The sequence below is a fragment of the Pelodiscus sinensis genome, chromosome 28, assembly GCF_052426305.1.
Source record: "Pelodiscus sinensis isolate ZL-2025 chromosome 28, ASM5242630v1, whole genome shotgun sequence".
Lineage (NCBI taxonomy): Eukaryota > Metazoa > Chordata > Testudines > Trionychidae > Pelodiscus > Pelodiscus sinensis.
Window position 1 is genome coordinate 14,201,372 of NC_143079.1, and position 19,280 is coordinate 14,220,651.

At 52.2% G+C, this 19,280-nt stretch overlaps 1 protein-coding gene across 11 annotated transcripts in view; it reads left to right on the top strand.

Annotated features, from left to right (window-relative positions):
• TET3 (tet methylcytosine dioxygenase 3) overlaps positions 1 to 19,280 on the top strand; it is a 163,695-nt gene that overhangs the window by 101,899 nt on the left and 42,516 nt on the right. The gene's annotated exons all lie outside the window — the stretch shown is intronic.

Sequence of the window (19,280 nt, forward strand, 5' to 3'; positions counted from 1 at the left end):
AGGGTTGAATTTCACTCTGACGCACAAAATAAGCCAACAGGTTTGCAAGGCAGGGAGAAGTGTGCCAGGGTTCTAGCATCTCCGTGAGTGTGCTGGGCACAGAATGCGGGGAAAGGATGAACGGGGAGTGTTTCCCAGTCAGGATCCACTGCAGTTCCTTGAAGATCAGATGCCAGTGGGTGGGCAGGTGGGTGGGGAGCAAGGGTGCGCTGCATTCGCACACTAATAAAGATTCCAGATAGGCATGAAAGGGAGATGTGCTGCCTGCCTCAGCTGCGTCAGAGCCATGGTGGGAAGCTTCCGGTCCGCAGGGTGACTGTGGCCTATTGGGGCTCCCCCTCGCTGCCCCTCTACCCCATGCACATGGCGCACTGGCGCACCAGAGCCCTGCATCTTCTACACCCCTCCTCCCTCCTAATGCTTTTGGAGGACCAGTGAATCGCCTGATTCGTGCTCCATCCCTGCTCCTCTCGCTCTCTCCCAGAGCTGGAATGCCGCAGACCAGCGGCTCCTGGAGATCCAGCTCTGTGAGGGAGGGTAGAAGCTGGGACGGAGTGCGCATCAGGCAATTCGCATGCTCCGAAAGTGCTGGGAGGGAGGGGAAGGTGTTGGAAGTGCGGGGCTCCGGAGAAGGTGGGAGAAGGTGGCCCATTTATGCAGCCCACCCACTATTAGTGGTTGCTGGTTTAGGTACAAGAAACCAGTCCCTTCTAACTCTGGTTCTATGTGCCTGTATTCCTAACGAGACGTTCCGACGACTAAACTCAAATGACATGTGTAAAACGAACACCCTGCTTATTATTTGATTATTCTTTTATAACATAATGCCTAGTCGGGCCCCTCTGTGCTTGGTCCTGTACAAACTTGTAACAACAGCCAGTCCCTGCCCCAACGTGCTTAAGTTTCAACTTTAATTTTTCTCCCATTTGTTTTTGCATTTTGGGGCTTCCGTCCCCATGGGCAGCCTAAAGAGAGCGATCTCAAAATGCCTTTGTTGTTAGGCAGGGTTACTTTGTGGATCTCCTTCGCTGCTGTCAGGCTGTGGTGTTTAGGTTTCTAACAGCACCAGGAGCATTTATATTTCATCCCAATGAAAACACCCGGTTTTGTTGAAACTGAGAATAAATCATGGATCAATCGCGTGACAGTTCTGTTCGGAGGCCAAGGGTTGAAAATAGCCTAGAATATTTGGTGTCTGAGTGTTAGATTTTAGGGCCATGTACCAGGGTTCCTGCTAAGGTGTGCGCCTGCAGGAGTGCCCGCCAACAATTTCAGTCCCACTCGCCATCTCAGCAGAGCTGCTCAACCGCAGCCCCAGCTGCTCCCAGGGGTGGGGCCATGTGGCGGGTGGCTGCCCCATCCAGGAACAGCTGGGCAGCCACCACACAGCAGCCGGGAGCTGGCGCTTGGGCCATGGTACTAAAAATAGCACCATGGATCCAGCTGCAGTCCCAGCCTTAGCAGCCACCACAGAGCCATGGCCTCAGCTGCTCCCAGGGGCGCGGTACTAAAAATAGTACTGTGGTCACGGCCCCAGCCATCCAGCACCTGGCTGTACCCCCGGGAGCAGCTGGGGCCGCAGCTGCATGGCGGCTGCTAGGGCCCAAATAGCAGTACTAAAAATAGTACCGCGGTCCTGGATCCAGCTGCTTCCGTGGGCGGGACTGTATGGTGGGTGGCTACCCCATGTTCCAGGACTGTTGCCAGGGCCATGATGCAGCTGCTCCTGGGCCAGGGCAGTGGTGCTAAAAATAGCACCATGGCCCCACTTGGGTGCAGCCATCACATGGCCCAGGCAGAATGTGGGAGTCCTGGGTTGCAGCAGGTCGCTGGGGAGAGTCCCTGGCGGCAGTGGGGATCAGCATGGTGGGGGTGAAGCTCCGGTGGCCAGGGGCTGCTCCGATGGCCCAGGCCGCATGGCGGGAGGTGGGGTGGGGGAGAGGTGTTGCCCTATGTGCTGCAGCCGGGCCGCGGTGAGGCTGTGCACCCTGCGCACATGACGTCAATATTGGTTCACAAGACAAAACTCACTCTGCTCACGGATGGAAGATCTTAGAGGGAGCCCTGCCATGCACCAACCTTCTGCAGCTCCTGCTGGGTATGTCTATGTTGTAGTTGGATGCAGCCGCCAGGCCTGGATAGATAGACTTGCACTAGCTGGGCTCCTGCACGGCTTGGGTTTGCCACATGCTCAGGTATCCAGCGGGTTGGGTGACCAAACTGCTGCTCAAGCTGCTGGTTTTAGCTCACAAGCCTAGCTAGCATGAGTCAGTCTGTTCGGGCAGGGATGCTCCCACCCAGCTGCAGTGTGGACAGACTTCACTGGGAAGCGTAGGTGCCCAGTTATTCCAAAATCAGGTCCTTGTCAGGTGTCTCTAATGGAGCGTCCCAAAACGAAGGTCCCTAGAATTAGAGGGTCTTTTTGAAAGGTTTGGGGTTGTGCATTGTTGTGACCCTTTTCAGCAGAGAAGCTGACATTTTGGGATATAAATTACTGGACTGTGCCCTGTAAACATTTGAAAGAAATAACACTGGAATCCATTGCAAGAGTCCTGTGGCCTTTGGATTGGGCCCTCGATGGGCATTTGCAGTGGCATTCGCTGACCTCTCCTGTCGCCCTCGGAGCAGGAGGGCACATTTGGAGAAGCTGCCTATGTTAGTACCTGTTCTGCAGACTAATCATGATGCTCATTCTCCAGTAGGGCTGTAAAATCTGAAGCGGTTAAACATGCAGCGGATAAGTATTGGTCTTACTGTCCAGTGAATGATTCAAACAGATGGGTGAAATGATGTTGTGATATAATACCTCAGGCCGCAGCGATATGTGGGTGGTGCAGGGTTCCTTGCAGCTCGGGGCATTGCAGGAGCAGCCGATGCCTGGCTGAGAGGGCACTGCTGGGAGGCAGTGTGGCACCCCCCTTTTAGCTCAGTTTTTCTTGCAGCTGGCTGCAACAGTGGGTCTGCCCAGAAACCACTGGACCTTCCAGAACACTTGGATCTGCCCTGGTACTGCTGCTCTTCCAGCAGCGATCCACCAAACTCGCTGCACCAGCCCAGAGCAACGGGTGGGATGGGAGCTAGCCAGGCACGTGATCCCGCAGCCGACTGTGCTCCACCTCTGAGGAGAGACGGCAGTTTTTATAGTTTAAACGGTTCCTTTAAAAAATGATATTTACATTCCTGTTCTCCCCACTGTCTGCCAGGCCAGGAGGCAGGGAGCAGGCTAGGGAGGATTCTATGAAGTTGCAAGGCCTTGACCCTTGTCCGTTCACACATCCAGGCAGAGCCACTAACACACTCTTAATAAACAAGGATGAGCTTTGGTTTTATGTTCCCCCAGCCTAGAGTTAAATTGGGAGTCCCACAGCCCTGCCCTCACTTGAGTGGGTGGGCCTTCTGGTCCGATAGGCACCACCCACCCCTGGGGCTTTAAATAGGTGGGTGTTTTCACCAGCGTTGCACTCACATAGAAAAGTTGAGGAAAAAAATGTCGGGTGCATTGGAAATAACAGAGGTCCATGAAAAGAAAACAACTTCTTTGATTGGGAGCTAGCTTCTCATCCAGCAACAATGGAGCTTTTCTCAGCTATTTTATTGTAAATTTGAAGCTGTGATTAAGCCAAATGGCAGCAAAGAAATGCAAAGACACTCCCAGCGTGTGTGAGTCCGTTGAAACTTTCATCGTGTTTGAGTTTTGCCTCCATTGCCAGGAACGATTTGGGCTATTTTGGGCAGGGGCAAAAAAAAAGAAAGGAAGAAAAGCTGCGAGAGAGAGCAATTAAGTAGGAGTTGGGACTCAGTATTTTATTAGGTGTCTCTGCTGTTGGACTAATAAAATCAGACTCCTCTGCGTGTCACTTATTGATCTCTGTCTGGACGGCTGCAGCCCAGCTGAGATTTGCTTTCTCCTTTCCTTGGCACGGGGCCAGTTAGACATGATGGGAATAAAAATTAGGGCTGGGAGAGGAGTGGGAAAGAAAAAACGAACTCAACTGCAAACCCTGCCTAAAGAGCCCTCTGTGCTCATTAAGTCCCAAGGGAAAGTTCTGTTAACTCTGCCTGAGAGCGGCAAACTCGTGCTGGATTTTATCCAAAGCCCAGTGAAGTTAGTGGGAATCTGACTTCCATGGCTTCCTGAGTAGCACACTAGCCCTCCACGTTTCCCAGGAAAGCTCCATTAAGTCTCCTGGCCCAGGAAGTTCTCTGAGAGACCTCGGTCTGACCAGGCTGTTCCGCTTTGGATAGCCAGCACTCCGAAGGGCCGATCCAAGCCTTTGCAGCCCTCTGAGATCAGTTGGTCTCTGGTTGCTTCCCAGTCATGGGGATGCCCCCCCATTCTCCCTAGTGTTGGAGCCAGCACTAGAAGCCCCGTTGCTAGTACGCCAGCCGCCACACTCACGCTGCTGGAGCATCCGTCCTGTGAATTAGGCAGACCCTGCCTGGTGGTCCTAGGCAACGCGGGCTCAAGAGCTAGAAAGGCCAGAGAAGCAAGGCCTGACCTGCTCCAGCAGCCTCTATCACGACTCCCCCTGGGGTTTATTCTAACCAAGCCCGCCACACTTTGCAGCGTAGCAGGAGCAGATGCAGTGGAAGGTGGCAGGTGCACAAGTTACTGTGGTCCCGATCTGAGCTGCAGCCGCCCCCTGGTTGGAGAAACACTGACAATCAGAGCCGGTCTCAGGGAAGTTGGTGTCCTGAGCAACTTGCGTTTTAGTGCCTCTGAATCCTGTGGGCATAGCACCTCCTCATTTCCCCTGGCACTCTGGGCTCCCTACGCCTGCATCTCCCTTCTGTGCATTCTCAACCGCTGACACCAGGATTGTGCTCCATTGCCCCTCGCCTCTGCACAGGGCCCCCTTCATGCCAACCCCTGCGCCCCCAAACCCCGCCCTGCGTTTCCAGCATGTCCTGCCACATGGCCCCCTGCCCAGTGATCTCCACCCCCTTTGCCCAGCAACATCCATGCCCAGTTGCCCCATATCCTCTGGCTCTGGCGCCCTGGGCCCAGCCCTGCTGATGATAATACATGCCTGTATTTATTGCTGTCCCATATCCTGACCACATGGCTTATGCTCATGAGGGCTGCCAAGATCCAACCCTGTGGCTTATGTATGCTAGCCAGCCTTTGGGTCCTGCTCTCGACTCTTTTCCCTCCAAGCCTTTGCTCTGTTTATTTGGGGCTCTCACCCTGGATCTGCTGCTCTGAACACTACAGCCTGCTACCTCTAGGGCCGCCTGGGGGTCTTTGAGCTCTATAACAACAGCAGATCTGAGAGTGCTTGGCAAAGGGGGGTCCGTATTGTTCACCGTGTTTTACACCCAGTTCAAACGCTGCTCGGTACTGCAGTGATGCCTGTACAAAATGCATCACTTGTGATTAGTGATGCTCAGACCTCAGCGGTTTAGGAGCCAAATGAGCAATCAGTGTAACCCCAAAGAGCCACAGCAGCGTGAGGTTCACTGTTCCGTTTACTATTTTTATACTCGTAGCAAAATGTCTGACTCGCTATTGTTCCTTTATCAACCGCACTTGGGTAATGACCTAGTGAAACCATTCTGACTGGCTAATAACTTGAGCGGGTTAATAATTAAATCTCACAGTGTTTTAACATGTGCTGCACAGTCTTAGGTTCGCACTAAAGAGCCACTTGCAGCTCATGAGCCGCAGTTTTAGTATCACCGCTTTCGAGGGATCATTTCGAAACAAGCAGCCTTCAGTCGTGCACACCAAGGGTGTGTCTACACAGCAGGGTTTAACTTGAAATGAGCAGACTGAGCTACGTCAGTTACGTAGCTTATTTCGAAATAGGGAGCATCTACACAGCACTTATTTCGAAACAGAGCACTCGTCCTCTGACTTCCCTTATTCCTCGTACCATGAGGGGGACGGGAGTTGGAGTAAGAAGTGCTCCAGCTGGACAGTATTTTGACACTGTTTTGAAATAACTGCCTGCTGTGTAGACGCAGACTACGTTATTTCAGAATAGCGCTGTGTATTAGGAAACAGGGCTGCAGTGTAGACATACCCCAAGACTGTAAGAAGGATCAAAAAGAACTAGATAAGTTCACGGAAAACCAATCCATCAATGGCTGTTGGCAGGAATGGTGTCCCTGGCCTCTGTTTGCCAAAAGCTAGCGGTGGGTGATGAGAAGGATCACTGGATGGTTCCCTGTTCTGTTCCTTTCCTCCGGGGCCACTGATGGAAGACAGGACACAGGTTAGATGGATCCTTGATCTGACCCAGTCTGGCCGTTCTTAAGTACAGCTCAGTAATATCATTGTGGGATGTAAGTGACTGCTGTGTGTGGATAGGCACTGATGTTACGCTTCGATGTCTGCAATTAAAAGGTGTTTAAACCAAGTGCATCAAGGGGAGTTGATAAACAGGTTTTCTCAAGACAAAGGAAAGAGGCCAACAGCTCAAGCCAGGTGTAGCCAGATTCAGTGGGCTGTTCGTTTGTATCTAAGGTTGCAGGGAGAGAACATTACACTGTACAGTTGCATCAGGAAGCTCTCACTGGTGCACACCAGGGACAACGTGAATCAACTGGAGTCACCCCAAGGAAGAGACTGAGCCCCAGGGGAGCAATGTAGCCCTGGAAACCAAGCAGACTTTGCAGGAGAAAGGATGCGCAGATGGACTTAACTTTATCCTGCACCTGACGAGACCAGGGGAAAACCAATTGCGTGGCCTCTGCAGGATCGGCTAGGAAAATTGGGGAGGAAATTGTGCAAAGGCCGTGACTTGTTTGGTCACTGGAAAATGTATTTTTACTTTTATTTGTTTGTAACCCACTATCACTTAGCCTGTGCCCTTTTGGTAATACACTTGTTTGATTTTGGCTCTTAACCAGCTCAGGGCTGTGCTTGAAGGGAAGGGTGTGTGTACCCCATTACGGTAATAAACCATAAAGAGCAGCAAGTGTAACATCTGTGAGTGTACAGCAGCAGGGGCTGCACATTGCAGAGAAACTTTTCTGAGGAGCTCAAGGGCTGGAGTTTGCTGCTTGTCACCAGCTCAGCAAGGTTTGGGCTGGGAGAGCCTGGAGAAATTTGCTGGTGAGGCAGATAGGCTGGGAGCTGACACACAGTCTAATCTCCAGCAAAGTTCACTTTCGCTAAGTCAGGAAGGAAACACGGTGGTTCCCAACTCTGGGGACCCCCAACAATGTGTTACAGGGAAACTGAGGCGTGGGGTGTGGAATAAGGATGTTAAATTGCAGTTGTCTGAGTAGTCGATGGAATTTCCATCGACTACTTGACTAGTCGATCGGCACTTCCACATTCCTCCTTTGAAATGTACAAGGGCCCCCACTGACTCCGGGCTGCACGTGGGTGCCTGCTTTGAAATGGACAAGAGTCCCTAGCAAGAGCTCTTGTGCATTTCAAAGCCATGGAGCCTCGGGTCAGCTGTGCGGCAGCTGCCCCTTTGAAACGCTTCATCTGCATTTCAAAGGGGCAGCCGTGGAGCCCGGGGTCAGCTTATAGAGGCGGGGGGGGGGGGCAGAATTAACTAGTCGACAGATTATCCGGAATGCTTATCGGATAGTCGACTAGTCCTTAACATCCTTGGTGTAGAAGTGAGAACTAGGAACAAGAATTCAGGTCTTCTGCTGCACTGTCCATTAGGCCACACCGCCTCTCTGATAGCATTAGAGCTTTTGGCCTGATTGCCTATTCTGAGTTAGCAGGATTTTGTACCCGGTTTTCCCTGGTATAAATGACTGCTCATAGTGCAGGGCAGTGGAGAACCGGGGCCTAGCTCCTCTCTGGGCTGCTACAACCAGAATAACATGTTGTGATGCTTTTTGAGGGTGTCCAGAACTGTAAGTTACCTGCCTTCCCCCTTGCTTCAGCGAGAGAGAGGTTTGCTGATGCTAAGCTGTGTGTCAGCTCCCTGACACTCCTGTCCCGCAGGACCCTGCCAGCCTGGGCTTTGCCTTGGTGCACCTCCGTTCCTGAACCCCGCTTAGTCTCCTGGTAGCACCCAGCCCCTGTGCCAGGACACTCACAGACGTTACCGAGTCAGAGGCAGTGAGCACAGTTGTCTGTTCGCTCAGCTGAGGAATGCACTTTCCTTTGATATCACAACACTGAGATTTGCTTAGGGCAAAACAAAGCGTTTATTATGAGAGAGATTTTTTTCAGTGATACAAAGTGAACCAAAATAGTTACTATGAAAACAGAAGTATAACCTGCTGCCCAGCGACTAAAACCTTCTTTTTATCAGGTGAAGCAGTTTTCTTACCTAACGTGACCTGTCAGCCAGGATCCAGGTTTCGTGAGTGCATAAGTGCGGTTCCTTTCACCGCCTCGGTGACATTAGCGTGCTGTTCTTCTGACTTCAGGACCGAGCTTTTCCTGTTGACTTGCATGCAGATTGGGTGTCTTTTGTGTAGCTTTCACAATGCTTAATTTACATTGGAGGCAGGGGGATAATTCCCTTTCCCTCCTGTCTGGAAGAAAACCTGCTTCTACCTGTGTTGGGTTACAAACTTTAAAGCATAATAGCAATGAGTTTGACTATATAGGATTACTCACTGAATGTTAATACAGACATTTCACACTGATACTAGTGACCAGTAAAAACATAACAGCCACACTGGGTGAGCTCAGTATCCTGTCTTCGATAGTGGCTTTACCAAGTGATGTATCCTCATTGAGCAATCCCAACTTTTCAGAAGTTTAGGAACACCCAGAGCATGGGGTAGCATCTCTGAACATCTTGGCTAATAGACATTGACAGATCTGTCTTCCATGAACTCATCTTGTTCTTTTTTCAGCTCATTTATACTTTTGTACTTTATCTACTGACAAGGAGTTCCACAAGTTTTGGGTGTGTGTAGAAGTACTTCCTTTATGATTGAGCTAAACCTGAGCCTATTAATGTCATCAAGTGACCCTTGGTTCTTGTGATATGTGAAGAGGCAAATAACCCTTGCCTGTTTACTTTTTCCACGGCATTCAAGACGTTACAGACCTCTGTCATCTCCCCCCTTAATCATCTCTTTTCTAAGATGAACAATCCCAGTGTGATGACGAGTTGGGGTTCCTCCAGTCCTGCAGCCCCGTAGCAGCAAGAACAGACTCCACCAGCCAGTAGTATAGAGGGGGTTTATTGCTTCTCCAGGATACAGCATAGATGTGATGTGTCTACAGGAGACTGGGCCAGGATGCCTCAGGCCCCTAGAGATGGGGTCACGGGGCCCCTAGATTCCAGCCCCCTCCTTAGTCTGTTTCCTTCATGGTTCCAGCCCAAGACTGCCCCTTCCCCCGCACACTCACTTTCTTAGTTCCCTCTCTGCCCTCAACTGGTCTGACCGGTTGAGTCTTTGTCTCCGTGACCTAGGCAGCCCCCCGGCTGGGCAGTGCTCACAGACTGAGGCCAGTAGGGGTCATCCACAGCCCACAGCGTAGCAACCAGCAAGGAACTGACACTACATCACAACATGTGGATGAGTCAGTGGGAATCTCACATCATAACGCAGGGGGACACCAGGTTACAGAGCAGACAACACCCCCTTATTTCACACCCAGTCTTTTAAATCTCTTCTTGTATGGAAGTTGTTTTATACCCTTAATCGGTTTTTCCCTTCTCTTACTTTTTTCCATTTCTAATATATCTTTTTTGAAACAGGGCAACCAGAATTGGACACAGTATTCAAGGTGTGGGCATACCATGGATTTATATAGTGGCATTGTGATATTTTCTTTTTATCTATTCCTTTACTAATGGTTCCTAACCTTCTTTTCTCTTTTTTTGATGCGGTTGCACATGGAGTGGATGTTTTCAGAGAACTATCCACAATGACTCCGAGATCTCTCTCTCGAGTGGTAGCAGCTAATTTAGATCCCATCATTTTGTCTGTATTGTTGGCCTTATGTTTTCCAACATGCATTACTTTGCACTTATCAGCAATGGATTTCATCTGCCTGTTTTGTGGCTCACTCAGTTTTATGCAATTCTTTTGAAACTCTTCACAATCAGCTTTGAACTTACCTATCGTAAGTAATTTTGTATTGTTTGAAAACTTTGCCATCTCACTGTTTAGCCCCCTTTCCAGATCATTTATGAATAGGTTGAACAGCACAGTTCCCAGTCTAAATCTGCCATTTACCCCTTTCTGTTGTGAAAAAGGACCATTTATTTCTATCCTTTGCGTCTATCTTATAATGCATTACTGATCCAAGAGATTTGCTTTAGGAGCTTCTGGTGTGGTTTCTTGTCAAAGGCTTTCTGAAAGTCCAAATCCACTACAGCCACTGATTTGCTCTTGTCCATATGCTTATTGACACCTTAAAATAGTTCTAAGGGATTGGCGAGGCCTGATTTCCTTTTGGAAAAGCCTTGGTGCATCACTGTCTTTCGTTTGTTACCTTTCATCACATGTTTTGGATAAATACGATGACACCAGCGTGTTGGGTGCAGCGCGTGTGTCCAGGCCTGGCACGAGTGGCTGAGAGATTTGTGAGCCATCCCGGGTCTCTGGGTCTGGAAAAGACCAATGCCCAGAGTCCCACATGCGTGTGGTTTGTCCTCCGGCCTTTGCTGTGAGCTGTGGCATGAGCAGGGAGTGTCCTATATAGCCTCGGCGCAGGATTCGGATGTCGGGTGCCCCGTTGCCAGTCCAGAGTCCCCACCACTCCTCTGGAGTTTTGCCAGTCTGAAGTCGGCTTTCAGCCTGGAGCGAGCTGCCCTTGCCCCTCCCGCCCCAAGCCAAGCTCCGCACAGACTCCGGCTGGTTTAAGCAGCTCAGCGACAGTGCAAGGCAGCCCATCTCCCTTGGCAGCATCCGGCCAAGACAATTGCAGACAAGTGCAGCCAGCATGAAGGGGGCAAGCGGGCCAGCTGGCTGAATAGCAGCGAGCGTGGGAGCTGGAGGGGAGCAGGTGGGGAAGGGAGGTCTGGGGCGGGCGGGAGGTTTGTGTGCCAGGATACCTCTTTGCTAATCAGCTCTGTGCAGAGCTCATAGAAATGCACAGCACTCAGCCAGCCTGTGCAAATCCCAGGGCTTTCGGGAGCTGCAGGGCTGTTTAGTTTGTGATGCCTGTTGCAGGCCAGTTCAGCGCTGGTGCAAGGTTATAAAGCAGGGTCTGATCTTTCAGGGTTCAAATGCTGCCTTAAGAACCCCCCCCCCCCCCACACACACACCTTTTATTGCTCCTGCTCTGCTGGCATGGAGCGTGGGCTGCTTTGGGAGCTCTCCCCGAAGGGCTGCCAGGGTAGATGTGGCTCCCAGTGCCCCGAGGCTCTCCTGGAAGAGGATAAAATTGAGTTTCTTGTATTATTTTGAGGGGGAATCGGTGCTGGCTGCCTACATCCTCTGGCCACAGGGAGAACCTCAGCCATTGTCACTAAGCTGAAGATGGAACTGCCAGGGAAAAGTGGCGAGATTGTGAATGGGGTTTCCTGTGATAGTACAGGGCTGGATCACTGATCCCGGAGCTTCCTTCCAGGCCTGTGTTGCTGCCATTCAGCATACACGGCCCTTCTGTGCTGTAGCCATTCTGCTGGGATTTCCTCCGCAGCGTCGGATTGGCCGCTCTCTGGTACCGACTTTCGGGGGTCGGCAGAGTTGGTACGACAGCCACACTGAGCGGGCATGGATCAGAGCTCCCTTGCTCCAGGCACTGGGCCTGTGCCGGGGAAGAGCCAGCACTTGCCCCAAACAGCTTGCAGTCTAATCAGACAAAAGACGGGAGGGGAAACTGAGGCACGGAGGGAGCTCTGGCCCGCTCAAGGTCACGCAGCGGCTGAACGGCGAGCGGAAGCCAGGTTTCCTGAGGCCCCAGGCCAGGGCCTTGGTCACTGGGTCACTCAGACGCAACGCCAGTGGAGTGGAGATTCAGGCCCAGTGGGCATTTAGTGGCAGCTGCTGTGGGTCAGTTTTAAACATAGTAGCTTAAATGCAGACACCGAAACAAGTCACTTGGTTTGCAGCAGCGCTGCTGCCCTTCCCCCCATTGAACTCCAGGGCAGCTGTAGGGGCTCGGGCCCTTTGAAAATCAGCCCGTGCGCATGGATGCCTTAGTATGGACTTGGGGTGTTGTCAGCCGAAGCAGGCAGGCTTTGAAACCTTGGCCACCTTGGTTTGGGGGACTTGGCTCCCTGCCCCCAGTAACTGCGTGGAGACCTGCCCAGCCCAGCCCAGGGCAAGATGTTGCACAAAGCAGTGTTGGGTTTTGGCCAGAGCCAGGCCACCAGCTACCTCATTGGTGAGTCTAACCCACAACCCACCTGCACTGCCGCTTCCATTTTACAGGTGAGGAAACTGAGGCAGGGGGAATGGCATGACTGCTCCAGAGCACCCAGCAAGTTAGTGGGGAAGATGTGAAGTGAAACGTTGCTCTGACTCCTGGTCCCCACTCTGCAGCCAGTCAGGGACTCAGCCCACGCTCCCTGGTGTCCCAGATGGGCCCCGGAGAGCCAGGGAGCTGTGCTCAGTACAGACAGCTTGGGCTGGCTGGACAGATCGGCATTGTTCCTTCTCTGCCTCTGGTTTCCTCGGTTTCTCTCCCAGCTCTGCTTTTCTCTCTGCACGTCTGCGCGAAGGCACGGTCCCTCCTGCCTTGCTGTCTGGCGCATCTCCTTCTACCTGGACTTTGGCACCACGTGGGTGGAGATCTGTTTTCCCATGACTGAAATTGCAGGGGATGTTTCCGCAAGGCAGAGTCTAATGACCAACGCTGGCTTATGGCCAGGTCTCTGGGGTTAGTGTTCCTACCCTTGGAGAACAGTGCCATGGGATCTTTAATGACCAGGTTCTCAGTTCTCCAGTCCATCCGCCTCTCACCACCACACTGGGACATTGATTCAGCCCCAGCTAAGAGGAAAAAGTGACCCAGAGAGCTACCAGCTACATTTACCTTGGAGATCCCCTTCCTCATGCAACATGGCCCTTCTTAGATTGTGAAAACTGATGGGAATCGTGGCATAAAGGTAGGCAGGCGACAGAGTGACCGCACTGCAAGGAGGAGTCTGGTTCTTTCTAACTAGCACTCACCGCTGTAATATCGGTGTTCCTCCCAGTAGTACATCGAGCAATGTGACTGCACATCTGTCCTGTGCTACTTGATCTCTTATGTCTTCCTGGGAGAAGCGTATCCTGGGTGTGTCTTGCTGTGGTATTTTTATTTTAAATACACGTTGCTGAATCCACTATCCACACGTAATGTGTGAATTAAATAAGTTGAAAGATTCAGATTCCCCCCAATTTCTGAGGATTTTCTAAAATGCTTTTCTCTTCTCCGTTGCTGTGTGAAAGACCCAGCAAACTGCACAAGGAAACGGCTCATACGGGCAGAACAGCGAATCGACCTCTACATCTAGTGCTGTCCAGTGCTTACGGGAAACAGACTGAAAAATTAGAGAGAATTATTTTTCCTCCCTTTCTGATCTTCAGTTCACAGGGACTCTGTGTGTTATGGTAGCGGGGGAAGTGTTTTCAGGGAGATTTGTGGGACTGATGATAATTGTGTCATTTCACCTGGAATGCCAAGGGCTCTGTCCAGAGAAGGCTTTGGTGGTGGCGGTGGTTTTTGGGGCAGGAGAGGCAGTGGATCACACTAGTGCCGGGGTGTCCAACAAGCTAGCCACTAGGGATATCGGCGTGTAGTTGACTGTATGATTAAGCAATGAGCCTTGGTTTATCAGTTAATCTTGTCAATTACACGCATCCCCGCCCCCCTTGCTGCCTCCGCATCAGAGGCAGTAAGGGGGGGGGGGTGACAGGAGCTGGTGCTGGGGGAGCCAGCTTAAGAGCCGGTTCCCCCCAGCACTGGCTCCGTGGTGACTCCTATCCCCTCATGCTCTGCTCTGCTGCCTCTGTCAGGGGGGGCCAGGGTAGGATGGGGGTGCCGCAAAGCATCCTCTGTCTACAGCAAGCCTGGTTGTTAAAGAGAGAGAGAGGCAGCAGCGCAGGATGGCAGGGCTGCCGGCCTCACCCCCGGTGACTATAGAATAGCCGAGTAACCGATAGAAGTTCATGCGGTTACCTGACTATTCAGTTAACCCATATCTAACATCCCTACTAGCCACGTGTGGCTAGTTTGCTACAGCTGCTTCAGAACCGGCCCTAGTGGATAGCTGGCTGGCCTGGAACTCAGGACACTGGGTTCTGCTCCAGGGTCTGTCGCTGTCTTTGTGTGATCTTCTTTGTGCCTTGAGTCTCCCTCTGGGGAATGACGGTAACGATACTGACCTGCTTTGCCAGCACTTTGGGTTCGTCTACACGACAGAGGAAGATGGAAGCTGCTGCTGTCAATCTTCCAGGGTTAGAATGAGCGGGCCTAATGGAGACAGAATTGGAAGTCAGAGGGGCGCTCCGCTCGATGCTGGTGGACCTGCTTCCACGAGGAGTGAGGGAAGTCGAAGGGAGAGCGTTTTCCCCTCGACTTCCTGCAGCGTGGACAGCACCAAAAGCCGAGTTAAGCTACCTCGACTTCAGCGTAGCTGAATTTGCCTTTGCCCTGCAGTGTCGACATACCCTGTGAGAGCCAGTGCGGAGAAGATCTAGGCGGCCATATTGTTCTCAACCTTTTACTTAAGGGCTCCCTTCCCCCCAGATGCTGTAAAAACCCCCGGCCCAGCTGTGCCACAACTGGAGTTCTGCAGAGAGACGCCAGGGCTGGTGGTAGGGGGTAGGAAGTGGGGCCGTTGCCTGCGATTCCATGCCACAGGGCCCCCCAGGAGCTACATTGATCAGGCCAGGCCCAGAGCCCCTGGCAGTGGGGCTTTGGCTTTCTGCCATGAGCTCCAGCGAGTCGAATGCTGGCCCTGCTTGGTGGGCCCCCACTAGTCAATCCGATAGGCCGGCCTGAATGGCAAAAGGCCTGAATGGCAAAGGCCAAGATTTGGAGGTGGGGATGGCAGAGGGGAGCCCATGGAGGGATGCAAAGAAGGGGAGGATGCTGTCGTCAGAGGGGTGATCCAGGAGGATGATCTTGGCTGCAACGTTTTGCAGGGACATGAGGCCCCAGGGCTGGCGCCAAGGGTAGAACAGCAGAGGTGACATTGGTGGCACCTAACATGATGGAGACTTGGACCCAGAGCTTCCTGCATTGCGTATTGGAGAACCCTTGAGAACGGTACCTGCCTCCTAGGGCCCGATTCACCATTGTCATGTCTTAGATCCTGGACGGTGCCATCACCCAAAGGAGGGGAGGGGGGAAGAGGGAAGCAACCAATGAAGAACAAGAAGTCTGAGCCTAGACCTAGGAGACAAGAACCCTTATCTCAGCTCCAGCATGGACTGTCCCGGTGCCCTCTGCCAAGTCACCCGTCCGTTCTGTGCCCCATTATCCCCATCTCTCCAATGGGGGTGCTTAATGCAGCAAAGGAGGCGGGGGTCGGTGCTTGCAACGGTGAGAGCATCGCTGATATTTAAGCAGTGGACACCAGCAGGCCAGGGCCGTCTGAGGGTCGTTGCTGATGCAGGGTTAGCGTGAGCCATTGCTGTGCGCAGCGTGTTACAGGCGCTGCCAGGCCACCGGGCGAGATGAGGGGGAGCAGGACTTGTGCTCTGCAGATGATCTGGTCGGCCCTTCCAGCCTTCGGTTCTACCACGCTCTAAGTGTTCTCACTGTTTCCCTGGCAGAAGTGGCGTCCAGCAGCTCGTTACCAGATGCACTCCCACCACGAGCCATCAGAACTCCAGTGGCCAGCGCACCCGGGGGGGGGGGGGGCGGTTCTGGTCCACAGCTCCTGCCTTTGCCTATTTAGAAGAGAGCCCTAATGCAGCCCTACCAGGGCGTTGGGGGTTTATCCCTCTGCACTGTAGCTCCTTTAGATTGAGCCACATTTGCACCCAGCTGAGTGTACTGCATTTCCAGGGCCCCCTCCCTGCACTGTGGGTATGTATTAACAGAGTGCACTGCCTTACCCACTGCACCACGATCCGCCAGCCAGACCCTCCCTCAGCCACCAAGCAGAAGGCTCGCTCCCCTCTGGAGAAGGCCTGGGATGACAGGCCTGGCCTGTAATGGCCAGCAGAGGTGAGCTCCAATGCCCAAGCGGGGGTCCTGCTTCCAGAGTTTCTTTGGAAGGCTGCTGTGGGGTGGCAGGCCGAGCAGGGAGGTAGCTGCCACCTCTGCATTAGGGTAAGAGGAGGCAGCAGGATGCTGATAGTACTTAGCGCTTGCCTGTTCTCCAGTATCTTACGGCATGAGATCACCCATGGGATAACACAAAGGGCTTGGCGTGCCTTTGCCCTGTGCTGTGGACAGTTAGTTACTGCAGGGCAAGGAGGGTATCAAAGTTTTCCCTCTCGATCCCCATGTGGCGTAAAGCGCCGGCGCGAGGTGCAGAGTAGAGTCAAGCCCTACGGCCGTGTCGATAGCCCAGCACCGCCAGCCGGGAACCAAGCCCTGCTGAAGCATCTGCCCCAAACGCCGGCTTGTTGCCTGTTCCCAGCCACATCCTGGTAACTGCGCTGGCCAGGGCTGAAGTATCTATTTTTAATGATCTCTCTATTGGTTCTTTATCATTCAAATAGCCCAGAGCGCCCTCTGAGCACAGTCAGGTTGCAGAGACAAGAGGGCCGGCTGCATTTACACTCAGCAGAGTAACCAAAAGAGCAAATCACATTAGCCGCAGCTTGCAAACTTAAAGAAAAAAAGCAGCTTGAATTCTGGCCCCATCACAGCCTGGTTGCTCCAAGAACGAGGTTGGGGATGGGGGCAGTATGGTTCACAAACCACTGGTCCAGCTTCCGGCGTGGAAGGGCAAAGCCCTTGGCTTGGGTCTGAATTCTGCCTGTAAAGCTCATGTCTGGGATAACTGACCTGCATCAAGGAGAAAGGCGTAGAGGGCTGCTGGGGGCTGATCTGAGAAGATGCTGCTGAAAGCCCTCAGATCCTAATTGCTTTAAATAACTCGAATGGGTAAAATTGACTGTTGAGCCCCTATTGCATATGGATCCTCCAGCTCCCGTTATTCTAGAGGATACGCACAGACACCAATGCCTGGTTCTTGTCCGGGGCTCTGTGGAACCCACACTCCGCTTGCTCTCAGCGGGGCAGAGGCCTGGCTGGGGTGGTGTTTGGGGACTTTTCCCATCCCGCGGGGCCCTGAGGCAAAGCTCGTGTTGTGTGAGCTCCGTGGCGCAGAAGGCTTGGTCCAGGGAGTTCACATGGAACTTGCTCCAGCCCTTCCGAGCCCACCCTGGCAGCCACACGCTGCTCGGCATCAGTATCCACAGTGGCCTGCATCTGAGACCCCAATCATCCCCTCTGCTCTAGAGTTTGCAGAGGTTTTAAGGCCAGAAAGGACCATGAGGGCCGTCTAGTCTGACCTACTTGGTAGCTGTCTCAGCAGAGAGGTCCAAGATCAGATGGATCTGGAGCAGGATTTGGTATCCACCACAGGCACGGAGGAGACACATCCCATCCCTAGCTATGGCAGGGGAAATGGAGGGTGGTCAGCCTCTCGGCCAACTAAGATCAAGGGCTCTCAAGTTGTGTGAAGGAGCAGAGAGACAGCTGCCAGGCACGGCCGGGGTTAAAGGAAACCTGTGGGCTCATCTAGCCCCACCCTGTTAAACCTGCAGCCAGTGCCAGGTGCGGGGAGAGAAAAGCAGGGACCTGGCTGACTCGGGCTGATTTGTGTAGAGGCAGGAGCTCTTTGTGTGCCTGCCTGAAGGCTCGGGCTTGACCTGCCTGCCAGCACAGTCACAGGAGGCAAGTAAGTCTTCCCCTACCAAGGGGTGTCTGCAGACAGCCCCCACTGAAGGAAAACTGGACCAGCAGAGCCACACCCCAAATTATAGGACTTACATAGGGAGCAACCCTGGACAACACGTCCTGAAACACCCTCCCCCCCAACCACACATCTGTGAGCAAGACCCGTCTCCCCTGGGAGCAACCCAAGACTGAGCCAGGACTTACTCCTACAGCACCTACCCCAGCGATCCAGCCGCTAGACTGCCAGGCCACTGATGGCCCTATCACTCTGGAGGGAATTTCTCCCTTCAGAGCACATACCCATTTCAGCTGCTGCTCCCACCATCTGAACTCTCCCTGGAAGGGTTGGGACTTTGGGTTACCATGAAAGTTCGATGGTTATAAACAAATACACAGTGCAGAGCTGCTGAAATCTCATATGGAAGCTTTCAAAATACGCAGACCCCTTTCCCGGGAGAATTTCTTCCCCAACGAGGTACTAGCCAGGGAAAAGAGTAAATACACCCATATATAATGGTAGGTTCTAAATTAGCGATTACCTCTCAAGAAAGATCTTGGCGTCAGCATGGGTAGTTTTCTGAGAACTCCCGCTCATTGAGAAGTAGTGGTGAAAAAGGCTGACACAAGGGTAGGAACTATTAGCAAAAGGATAGAAGATGAGACTGAAAATCTTGTACAGCTACTCTACCCGTCCATTGTGAACCCACAGCTTGAATACTGTGTCTAGCGCTGGGTGCTGCACTTTGCTCAGAACAGTCTTTGTGCTCAGTCCCCCTGTCTAAAAAAAACACTCTTTGTCTATCATGTCGATTAAGATTACCAGCTCTTTGGGGATAGGGGCTCTCTCTCACTTGTTAGTTCAGTGGAGTTCTCATTTTAGTTGCAACCACTAAGCCCATGGCATCCAACACACTAGCTGCTAGCCACGTGGCTATTTGGCCGGTTGAGTGTGGCTAGTTCACTATAGCAGTCGCCACTACAGTGGCTAAGCACTAATATAGTACAAATAACACTAATCTGTGTTATTTAGAAGCCTGCTTTTTAGAAACAAGCTAAACCTGACTGACAAAGTCACATGCATATGACAGGAGGAGAAATAGTTTGGCAAGGAAACAGGCTTAAGCTTATTGTAAAAAAAATGTAGCAAATGTTAGGCCAAGATTTTAAAAATTGACTAGTGATTCTTGATGCCTCTGGTTTTTTTTGGGTGGAGGGCAACTCAAAACATCTTAAAAAGGAACAGTTTCAGAAAGTGCCCAGGGAAAGCCCAGCCTTTTAAGGGATCTCAAGCTTGGGAATCAAAAATTGATGCCTCTGAAATGACTAGTCACTTTAGAAAATCTCTGTCTTGAAGATTACTCCCCATACCACCAAGAGTTCTAGTAATGTTCTGAGCCAAACCGACATAAACCGAGGGTTCATCTCTCTCCCGGAGAGGGCGTGGATATTAGTAACATAGCATCGGTAGTCCGCTCACAAAACGCCTGAAACTGATTCTGGAAATCAACACTGAAAGGTATTACTGCTTTGCAAATCAGAGGGAATTTTGAATGACGTGCACAGTCCAGCTGCTCTGGGAGTTCTCTGGCCTGGGTAGGAC